An 11,670-nucleotide genomic window follows, 5' to 3' on the forward strand; every position below is an offset into this window, starting at 1 on the left:
CCCCAGCCCGCCGCGGAAAGATGCTGTTTATTCATTCTTGTTGGCCCAGCAGCCCCAGCCTGCCTGTGCCTGCCACCCAGGACTCTGTCCAGAACCAGTGTCGCCCCACCCGTGTCACCCTGGAAGGCCCAGCTCACCTGAGACCTCTCCAAGGCCAGCGGGGGGTGGGGGGGCGCTAAGAGCTCTCAGGGTCCAGCGGGGGGTCTCTCTGGGAGCCCAGACCCCAGAGTCTGTCCAAGCCCACTCAGACACTGTTCTTCGGAGACTTGGGGATCTAGGTCGTGCTCCACAGGTCTGGGGGTAGAGTCTGTCAAGGCCGGGAGGTTTGGGAATCAAACTTAGGATGCTCATTTATTCATTCATTCATTCATTCATTCATTCAATTTACTGAGCTCCCATTCCATCAGGAAACAATGTCAGAGACAAAGGAGTTGGTGAGATAGATGAATAAGCCAGGATAAATGATGCAAGGATTGTAGCATAGGATGCTTCTCTGAGGAGGAGCAGGCACGTTGGGGAGTGAGAGAGGATAATTTCCCCGAGTGAGGCAGGTCTCACGGAGCCCACCCAGACTGTGGCCTCCAGCTTGCTCTGTAGCTGGGGGTGGAACTTGGGGCCCCATGCATGCTGGGTGAGTCCTTTACCCACTGAGTCGCAGTCCCTGCAGCATTGGGAGGTGCACTCCACATGCGCAAAGGTCCTGGGGTCAGAACAGTGAAGAAGCAGAGGGTCCTGGGAGGGTGAAGGGCAGAGATTGGCCTTACACCCAATTCTCCTCCCATTTGGACAGGAAAGTTTCTGGAATTGTCACCATGCTGATTTGGGAGGTGACAGGTCTGAGGACTGCAGCTGGGCTGCTGAAAGGCTCAGCGGCTGGCAGGTGGATTCCAGCTGTAAATGAGAGCTTCCGGAACATTCTGAGAGTCCAGGGAAGGGGAAATTATGGCTCTCTAGAGAATGCTAATGGGATGGCAGGGCGGATGGGGACAAATTCCAGAGCATCTTCAGCACGTGGCATCTCCATACGCTCCCCATGGCGCTGGGCCTGTTGCCCAGGTTGTTGACATTCTAGCTCTTTTTTTTTTCTTATCCTAGTGTGGGGCAGGTGTCCTAGAAAAAGAAAGTCCCCCAAATAAAAGCCCTAAAAAATCCTGTGTTTTTTAACCTCTTCCTCACAGCCTCACTGTTTTCTTTCTGGCAAAATTCTTGACTCTTTCTTCCTTTCTTTCTTCCTTCCTTTCTTTCTTTCTTTCTTTCTTTCTTTCTTTCTTTCTTTCTTCCTTTCTTTCTTCCTTTCTTTCTTTCTTTTGCCTTTTCTTTCTTTCTTTCTTTCTCTTTCTTTTCTCTCTCTCTCTCTCTCTCTCTCTCTCTCTCTCTTCCCTTTCTTTCTTTCTTTCTTCTTAACTTTTCAAACCACCACACCTCTACTCCTCAAGACATGCCTGAGAGAAAGGCCCCTTTGTTCCATCCCAGCATGGTCTCTGGAATGTTCTCTGCCTCCCAGCTGCCCTGCACCTACAAGGTCTTGTTTCTTCACACACTATTTGGCAAGGGGCTTTTTTCTTTTCTTTTTAAATTTCTTCCCTCTACTTGACAAAAGATGGCCTGGTGACATTTATTTCCAGAAATTGGAGATTAAGCATGCCTGGCCCACCTCTTCGCCCACCACCCGCTGAAACCAAGGCAGCATGAACCTGTCAAGTTTGGAGTGCCAGGGCAGGCAGACCCCAACGTGTCAGGGGCCCCAGGGTGAGGACAGTCCGGGGGCGGGCAACAAGGGGGATGCCAGGTTTCTGTCACACAGAGTCCCCCACCCCTACCCCCACTCCGCCCCACTCTGGCTGGATTCCACTGCTCCCAGCACTGGAGGGATGGTAGGCAGAGAGGGGCCAAGTCATTCATTCATTCATTCATTTTAGACATGGTCTCTCTACATAGTCTTGGCTGTCCTGGAACTCACTCTATAGACCAAGCTGGCCTCAAATTCATGAAGGTCTGCCCCTCACCCCCAGCCTCCTTACTGCTGGGATTAAAGATGTGTGCCCCCACACCAGTCCAGGCCAAGTTCTTAACAATAACAGGGGGAGGATACTGAGGCCCAGGCTTGGGATGCTGTGTTTTCCCGCTCTTGTTCACAATTCTGTAGAAACATATATAAAGACCCTTGAGGTTCCTGGATAGATGTCACAAAGCCTCCCATCCCCACAGACGGTGCTGGCATGGTAAGGGTCCATGATTCTCTGAATGCTGAGGGAACCAGGCCGTGGTAATCTCAGCACTTGGGAGGCAGAGGCAGGCAGATTTCTGAGTTCAAGACCAGCCTGGTCTACAAAGTGAGTTACAGGACAGCCAGGGCTATACAGAGAAACCCTGTCTCAGAAAACAAACAAAAACAATGCCTAGGGGAGACTGAGATAGGATGGGTAGTGGTGAATCAAGGCCTCCCCATCATCACAGTGCGTACACGGGGAACCCAGTGGTCTGTTCCAGCTGGTCCAGGTGGAAAGATGCAAAGAGCCCTTGAAAGCCACCAGTGACCCTGACCTGAGTTAGATCCTGTGTACCTGTGGCTTCTGAGCTACCCACACAGCACAGCTGGCTCAGGTGTGTGCAGAGGGGTGCAGGAGGCCTCTACTGGAGTTTCTGTGAAGCAGCAGGGGGAGAGCTGGTCCTGAGTCCACAGGGGATGGACATGGGGCCCCACACCCAGGGTGATGAGGTGGTGAAGCATTGCCCAGCCTGGGAACAGGTCCCCTCCATCATTGCAGCCTGTGGTCTCAGGGATGAAATCCCCAGCAGGCCTGTAAGCTGGGGCTGAGGGAAGCATTCTTAGGACCTAACAAGAGCCAAGACCCTCATCAGAATGGGCGATGGCTCTGGGTCTGGGGAAGGAATTTCTAGCCCCTGCCTAAACGGACAGCATCCCTTGCTCAGAGAGAGTCCAATGAAGCCTCAGGTCCTACAGCATTCTCAGGAGGAATGCTGGTCCCCCACTGGGCAGGGGTCCCCTGTCCTCAAGGAATGGCCCTGAGGAGTCAGTGGCTGGTCCCTCTGCTCATCATGGGGCTGGGCAGCTGTGTTCAAGTCCTTGTCTACTTTGCCCTGTTGTGGGCCGTGGTGGGGATCAGGAAGATCAGGTAGTACAAACATTTCTGAAAAGAAAGTGTTTGCAGAAGAGGAGGCATAAAAGCCAACAGTGACTGAGGAGGTGGCTTGAATTGGGGACAGAGTTGTGAGGGGGCAGGGTACTCAGGGAAGATGTGACTCTTGCAGTCCTGCCTGCCATCAAAGGGCTGGGGGATGTCCTAGCATGAGGACCTGCATTTAAATCTCCAGAACCCATGGGAAAGCTACACTTACTGGTGTGTGCCTGTTCCCCAGCATTGGAAGGAGGCGACAAGAAGATGCCTGGGACCTGTTGATCACCAGATGGACCAGTGAGGTCCAGGCCAGTGAGACTTTGCCTCAGAAAACAAGACTGAGAACAAGGGAGACAGCTGAGGCTGACCTCTGTCCTACACACACACACTCATTTATACACATGCATGCACACACACAATACATACGTAGGCATGCACACACACGTGCACACACTTGCTGCACTCATGTATGCATACAAACACTTGTACACACACTCATGCACACACACATGAACTCATGTACCCACATACATGCACTCATACACACATGCACACATTCCTGCACACACTTAATGAATGCACACACACACCTGCAGGTTCATTCCTAGTTCCCATGAAGAGATGGAGTTCTCTGGAAGGGGTCAGAAGAAAGCATGGAAGAGAAGTTCTGAATGACTTCTGAACCCCAACCCTCCCTCATCTGCGATTGAGATTCCAAGTTGGGGCTCAGCTAGGACTTGAGCTCAGCGTAGGTTAGGAACTCAGCCCAAGGCCAGGTGCTGGAGGCCAGATCCAGCATGTTTCAAAGACCAGAGAAGGTCCCACGTAGCTCAAGTCTCTCTCTTCACTTCATCCTAGTGTCACAAAGCATATGGTTTCAGTTTTATAATCTTCAAACATGCTCCAAGGAAGCAATTGACAACTTTGTGAAGTTTTTTTTTATCTTTATCAGTTTCTTTCTTATGCGCTTTCTTTTCCCCAACAGATATTGAACCTTTTGCCCATCACTGGCATCACATCTTTAGCATCACAGTTGGCACCCTGTGTCTTAAACACCTACTCCAAGTGCTTACCTGAGCTCACACTGGCAGGATCTTTCTTTCTGTCCTGCACAGCCATGGCCGTAATGAGAAAGTTTATTCCATTGCCACATGGTCTGGTTGTCTGTTGGCCAACCTTTTCTATTTTCTAACTACTTGAGGTTTTGGAATCTACATAGATGAGTTCCTTGTTCCTGAACTCACGTCATAATGTTCATGTGTATTCATTAACTTCTCCAATCTATTCTTGCAAGGACTCCTCTCTGTACCTTTCTAAGAATAATTATGTACCCAGGGGAAACTGCTTAATTTATATTCTCTTCTTCATAAAACTTTCTCTAAGTTGCTAGTTGATTCAATAATCATTATTTCAATTCTGTCATACATTTTTTTAAATTCACCTTAGAATTATTAAGAAATTTCTACTATGATATTACTGCACTCAATACAGAAAAAGTGATAAAGAAAAAAAAAAGCCACCAAGAGCATATAGTGTTATACTAGAGAAAAGAGTATATCCCCCGCCAGTCCCAGGAAAGACAGCTTCGGCTGCAGATTCTGTCACACTGGTCTGTGCCAGGCTCCCATGAGGAGACCCATCCGCAAAGTACTCAGATGCCACTAACTGGGACAGAGTCATGGCTTCTACCATGTCAAACCAGGATCAGGGCTCAGCCCGGGGTCATAGGCTTATGGTTCTGCCCCTGGGAGCATGGCCCTGTCACCGGCCGGATGATCTGGGCTGCACCCAGGGGCTTCCAGCCTGCAGGAGGTTCAGCAGGGTCGGGCTTAGGACTGTGGAAAATTCCTGCCAGCCCCGGGGCCTGCTGGAGCCCACTGCTGCCCACGCTGCTGATGGATGGATGCCTGTTGCTCCAGGGGCTTCAGGGGCCCTCACACCTGTGTGCTGATGTGTGCCGATCCCCAGCGCCACCCCCACAATCCATCTGGCCATGGGTCAAATGAGAGTAAGCCACTTCGCGCCAGAGCTGGATGGAACGCAGGGGTCTTGGACCTCTCAGACTTCTGTACACTACCTCCTGGGCGGGAAGGCAAGGCCTCCTGGCACCTCGGCGACCCATACTGGGATGGCCAAGCTCTCTTTATGGCAATTAGGGACATCTAGAAACCAAATCTCAACGAAGAAGCCCGCTGCTAGACCGTGGATCAGGGAGGTGTGCTGTAGAAATGGGAAATGAGCCCAGCTCTGGGCTGCCTTGGTGACCAAAGCCAGGCTCAAAGTCGTAATCCCACATACTTGCAGACAGCAGGCCCGTGTTAAACGACAAGAACGCTGCGGCACTGCCCCGTAGACGTGCTTCAAGAAGTCATTTTATTCCATGAAATAAAATCCAACATCTTTTCAGCTCTTTTGTGTCATCCTAGCATCTCTGTCCTCAGCCAGGGGGAAAAAACTGAGCCACTGGGGTCTCAGGGGAGGCAGAGAGCTGGAAGGACTGGGGTGTTAACCCGGGGTAGCTTCCTGGAAGAGGTGCCACACAGAGCACCCACCCATCCTACGCTTGGCCATGGGCCTAGGGCAAGGTGACATTAAGATAGACAACTCAGAGGTCATTCTGCTTGACTAATTCAGCCCCAGAGAGGGTGGGCATGTCCTGCAGCAAGGGTGCCAGGATACCCACAAACGCAGCACGGCAGGACTGCGGGTGGCACAACGCAGAAAAACTTGGTGGAACAGAGAATTCAGGCTTCCATTTACATCTCCAAGATAAGACAGATTCTGATTCAAAAACCAACCTTCCAGAACATTCTCTCTGTCTGCCATGAGAAAGCTTCCTGGATCGCTAGGACAAGTCATGTAAGGAAACAACGGTTTTACAAACACGAGTGCGTCTGCTCTGCTGGAACAGTGACTCGAGCCACATGCCCATGTGCCCATGTCCCTCTACCTGATGCCTGTCTGCCTGTCTGGCTCCAGTTGCCCTGTGCTCAAGGGTGACTTTGTGTGACACCCCCCCCCCCAGCCTCGTCATCAGCGGCCATGAAGATCTGTCTTTGTCACATTCCCACAGCACTCTGGACTTGTACTGCCTCACGGCTCTGGTGCAAGCTCTTCAGCCCCTTCCTTCGCATCTAGATGAGGGGGCTAAGGAACTGTTAGTGTGCTGAGCCACACAGCCTCAGCCAAAGGCATAGGTGGGACCTTGAATTCAGGGCACTGTTCCTCCGGAGGCTGATGCCTGTGGCTGAGATAGCCCTGGAAATGGGCTGGGAACATAAAAGATAAAATTACACACGCTTCCTTCTTCCTCTTCTCTCAGTTCTTCAGCACCCAGGGAAGGCAACTGGTGCTGACAAGCTCTTGGGGCAAGGCTGCTTCCTGCTCCAGGTAAGGCCACCTGGGATGACAATTGCACTTGTCTCACTCTGGAACATCTTTCTTGGAAGAGACCGTTCTAGACTGTCCTTCCTCTAATCTGCCCTTGCTTATTTTTGATTCCTGTAGCAGCCAGGGCTGGTCTAGAACCAATGGGAAGGGTCTGATGGCTTGCAGAGTGGTCTAGACCAGAACCAGCAGCCAGTGTCCACCAGTTCTGGGTTTGTGGAGCAGGGAGATTCTTCCTGGCTTTTGAGGGATGGAGTTAGAGGAGTTTAAACCTTATGCTGATCCAGAGCTGGACTGGAAATCATATAGTCCACAGGCTACCTGGGCCCTTGGGTATGTTCATTCACTCACACGACAAAGAACATACCCAGAGAGGGGCTTTTCCGACTGTCTTATCTGTTGTTCCTGTTGTTTTTTTCTTTCTGAGGGTTTCACACAGCACAGGCTGGCCTCAAACTTCTTATATAGCTAAGGATGACTCTGAACTCCTAATTTTCCTGCCTCTACCTCCACCGTGCCCGGATGACAGTGGGTGCCACCATGCCTGGCTTGTGGGACAGAACCCAGGCTTCTGTGCACGCTGGGTGAGCACTGCCCACAGAGAGCCTCTGTTGTTTTGGGATGGGGCTGCCATAGAGTCCAGGTGACCCTGAATGCAGCATCCTCCTGCCTCAGCGTCTGGAGTACTGGGATCAGAAGTGTGTTAGCATACCAAGCTGTGGTTTGCCGGCATTTTTCTTGTTTGCTTGAGTTTTATGGCTTTTGTTCCATTCCAGGAAGGTGGGCTTTTTCCCATTGTTCTAGGGAAAGTACCTCATGGTGTAGACAGAATTTGGGCCCCTTCTTTGTTCTCTGATTTGTGCTCTTCTGATCACTTTTGGAAGCCGTCACTCCCAGTGGGTTAGGGCTGCCCATCCCAGGATTATGTAAACTCTGATCCTGAACTCTATATCCTTGAGAGACATAATTTATCGGAGTAACAATCGTCAGGTACAGGAGAGGACCCAGTCAGACCCAAGGCTGGGCCAACCTGCTGTGCTGCTTTCTTCTTTCTTTCCAGACAGCTTGCTAGGAGTCAGGACTTATCCCTCACTCCGCCTAGCCTACCTGCCTGGTTCAACTTATAGGGCAGGGAATGTAAACAGGAGGGTTATAGGATAGGTGAGAACAGGGGTGGACCTCCAGCCTAGGATACCCCCAACTCCACTCCACACCCCACACCAAGGAGTGAGGGGCAGGGGCATGGTCCGGGAGTGGAGCCCAGAAGAGAATTCCCAGTGATGGGTTGGAGGTAGGGCTCAGCCTCACTCCCCTTACTTGCCCCAAACCCTGGGTTCCATCCCTGACAGAAGGAAAGGAAAGCTTTAGGAAGACCAATAGCCATCCTTGGCCACCTGTTTCTAGAACTTTTTCAGCTCCCAAACTTCACCATAGTCCAACAGACCTACCATGATATTCCTACATATGACCCACAAAAAGTTAGTATACATGCTACTTTATTTTTAAAACTTGCATTAATTTACATATAATGTGTCCATGCATGCCATGGCCCGTGTGTGGAGGTGAAATGGCAGCTGGCAAGAGTTGCTTCTCTCCTTCCACCATGTAGGACCAAGAGTCTTGTTTGCAATGAAAAGGCAGTAGGAGGAAACATTCAGAGATCGACATTTTCATGTGGAATTTCTTAGTGACAGCCGTGCACAGCACCTGTGTTTCTTTTTCTTTCCTTATTTTGTTCCTACTGCTCCCCCCGCCCCCAACCAGGTGTATTTTATTATTCATTCGTGTATGTATATGGGTGCAGTGCCTGCAGAGGCCAGAAGGGGGCGGCACATTGCTTAGAGCGGGAGTTACAGGCGGTTGTGAGCCACTGTGTGGGAGCTGGGAATGGAGGAACCTGACTCCCCTGCAGGAGCACCCAGTGCTCTAACTGCCCAGTCATCACCAGCCCCAAGTGCCAGGATTTTCAGGACCCTTAAGCCAAGCAGGGTCAAATGCCACAGCACCCAGGGAGACTGCACTCGGGAGATCACCGTGGGTTTTAGGTCAGCCTGGGCTACATGAGACTCTGTCTCAAAAATTCAAACGATAAGGGCTGGGGAGTCGGCTCAATCTGTTGCCCTGGAGCCCTGAGCACAAGTCCCTCGCACTCACAGAAAAAGCCTGCAGGAGCACACGTACATGCCTCAGATCCCAGAGCCGGGAGGTTCAGGCATGAGCTCTGGACTCTGTCTCAAAATATAAGGCTGGGAACATTGAGGAAGACACCTGACATTGACCTATGCAGCTCCCAACAGTCATGCAGAAAGGGCTCTGTGGTCCCCTAGTCAGATGGCATCCGAGGATGACTTCCCCATCAGTCCATAGGTCTGAGCTGTGTGTAGATCGGGGCAGCACTGGGTAAGTCTGGGAGATGTTGGGGAAGGGATAAGGGTGGATCTGAATCATCAGTGGCTCTGACTGTCCATGGTTGGATACATTCCTGTCTCTGACACTCAGCTTCCTCTTTTAAATGATGGATGCTTCCAGGACTGGGTGAGTGCAAAGGCCCTCACAGTGAGTTTCATCTGCAGATGACCATGGGACCTCATCCGTAACATCAGACCTTACGAGTCGTCTTACCCCTTCCAGCCAGAATCCTAGAATTAAAACTCCAGTAACTTCTGTGAGAATTTCTATCCAGAACAAGCAAGAGGAGAGTATGGGAAGGTGTGGCATCCAGATGAAACCAGAAAGCAGCTTTTCCTGGAGACGCCTGCCCAGGTGGAGGGTCATTTCTTCTGTATTTAGGAGGAGGTGGACCCCAGAGGCCAGGTCCTTGGGTCTGTGGTTCTTGGCTGTAAGTGACATTCCCTTGAGTACCGTCACCAGTCATATAAGAAACAAGAACAACCTCTATCAGATTTGGCTGGAAGTGGACGTACACGCTGGAGAGGGAAGACGTTCAACGGCATCCCCAGCTACGGAGCAATCTGAGGCCAGCGTAGGCTACACGAGGCCCTTCAGAAAAACTCAGGTGGCCAGTAACGTTAACACCTCATGTTCACACAGCACACGCAGACACAGCACAGCAGTCACAGCAGTCAGTGACCTCCCTCCTCTTGCCAGGTCTCCTGGCTCATGGATATGACCCAAGTAGCCAGGGCACCGTGTTCCTGGTGTCTGTGCCTCTCAGGGCTGCTGCTGCAGCTTCTGTTGGCTTTGTGCTTCTTCTCCTGTGTCCAAGTACCCCGTGATCAACCTGTTCCTCCAGCTCCTGGTAGCCACCCAGGACCAACCTCCACCCCAGCCACCTGTGTCCTCCAGCCTTTTCTCATCTTACTGTGGACATGGCCCCTTCCAGTGCTCAGTAGCTCTGTCCTCCTGCAGTCGTCCAGTCACTGCTGCAGTCTATCAGCCCTGGATGGTTAGTTCACCCTCACCATGTCCTGTCGCAGCAACTCGGACATCTTCACGCCCTGTGGCTGGCTGGAGCTGTGGCTGGAGCCTCTAGTCCAAACCCAGGCCAACATCTCTGCCAAGACTGAGTCGTGTCCAACTGGGATTCCAAGTCAGCTTAGGTGCCTTGGAGTCGCCTCCGCGTGGATATGTATGGCCAAGGACATGTGAGGCTCCCTGAAAGGAACATGACGGAGACTCTGGCCAGATACAAGTTTTATCTGGCATTTGAGAACTCCCTCCACCCCGATTACATCACAGGGAAGCTGTGGAAGGATGCTCTGGAAACCTGGGCCATGCCAGGGGTCCTGGGGCCCAGCAGGAAGAGCTACAAATGCTTCCAGCCCCCTGATGCCTTTATCCATGTGGATAACTTCGAGAGCCCAGGGGATCTGGCTAGTACCTGCAGGAGTCAAACAGGGACAGCCTGGGCTACCGGCGATACTTTCGATGGAGGGAGACACTCAGGCCTTGTTTCGGGAGCATAGCCCTGGCATTCTGCAAGGCATGCAGAAAGCTGCAATGGAACCAGAGGTACCAGACAGTCCCCAGTGTAGCCTCTTGGTTCCAGTGAGGTGGCTGACCACGGTCCTGCAGGCAGGAGTGGCTAACCCAGAAGACATCATCTGGAGGCCCTGAGTGACAGACATCCTTATCTGGGACCCCTCTGTGTGTATCTCAGCTGCCCAGAGCCTTGGTTCTGGGATCTTCACATAGAACTTTGCCCACCAGGAACATGGGGAGCCAGAAACCTGTGCGACATCAAGGGAACCTGCTCCCAACACACACTGCTCCAGGACCACTGACTTCCCAGTACCACTCCCACTGGTTGGTGATGGGTCTGCCTCAATTGCTCGTGGTGTCTATGACACAATTAACTCCTGTGGGGATGGTAGGACGATCTGTTATAGCTGTCCAGATGGGACCTTAATATATGAGTCTCACCAAGCGTGACTGTGTGTCCTTTCCCTGGGGACAATCCATACCAACTGGGAGTGGGTGTGACCGGGACGCTCGGCCTTCTGGGTGGCCCTGTGTGGAGCCTGAGACTGGGTGCAGAGCCCAGGCTGTGGGAGACACTGTTTACATTTCCATCTCCTGGTGGGTTCCACCCCACTCTGTGGCTGGCATGTTGGAAGTGGGTGGGAGACAGGAAGCCAAGGTCCCTGCAGGCCTGGGTGGGAGCTGCTTCCCCCTGCACGGGGACACACACCCACCTGGGCAAGGGAGTCTCAAGGAGTACAGCTTTGGACTCCCAGACCAACTCTGAGACTCTGCTCTGACCACACTGGAGAACCCGAGGCCAGGAACAGCCCCTAAGGGGTTTCCACAGCACGTGAAGGTTCTGGTGTTTTGGCCACCGTCGGCTGATTCAGCTGAAACTGAGTGGGAAATCCATCTCCTTGCTCCTCCTGTCTCAAGAAGGCTGTAGGCTGCTGGATAGAGCTCTCAGCCAGGGGCCTGGCTCCAACTCCTCTTCCAGAGAACAGCCATGGGCTGGGGCCAGCACCATGAATCCCTGCAGGGCACCTTGGGAAACCTTGTTGAGTTGATCTGCATGAAGAAGGGATGGTCTTGGGAGTGTTGACTCTGGTGAAGGGGTGCATGCCCTCAGCCCACAGATCTTTGGGAAAGCTGGACAGAGACAGACACCCCTGAAAACCCCATCCCAAGTATTTGCAGATGCCAAGGTCATAGCAAATTG

At 52.1% G+C, this 11,670-nt stretch overlaps 1 pseudogene across 1 annotated transcript; it reads left to right on the forward strand.

The window, feature by feature from the left end:
• Positions 1–5,849: 5,849 nt before the first annotated feature.
• Fut4-ps1 (fucosyltransferase 4, pseudogene 1) lies at positions 5,850–10,914 on the forward strand (annotated as a pseudogene). The gene is made up of 2 exons (NR_033644.1): positions 5,850–6,530; positions 9,101–10,914. The product of NR_033644.1 is annotated as a fucosyltransferase 4, pseudogene 1 (transcript).
• Positions 10,915–11,670: the final 756 nt, after the last annotated feature.

Source organism: Mus musculus, chromosome 17, assembly GCF_000001635.26.
Source record: "Mus musculus strain C57BL/6J chromosome 17, GRCm38.p6 C57BL/6J".
NCBI classification, from domain to species: Eukaryota; Metazoa; Chordata; class Mammalia; order Rodentia; family Muridae; genus Mus; species Mus musculus.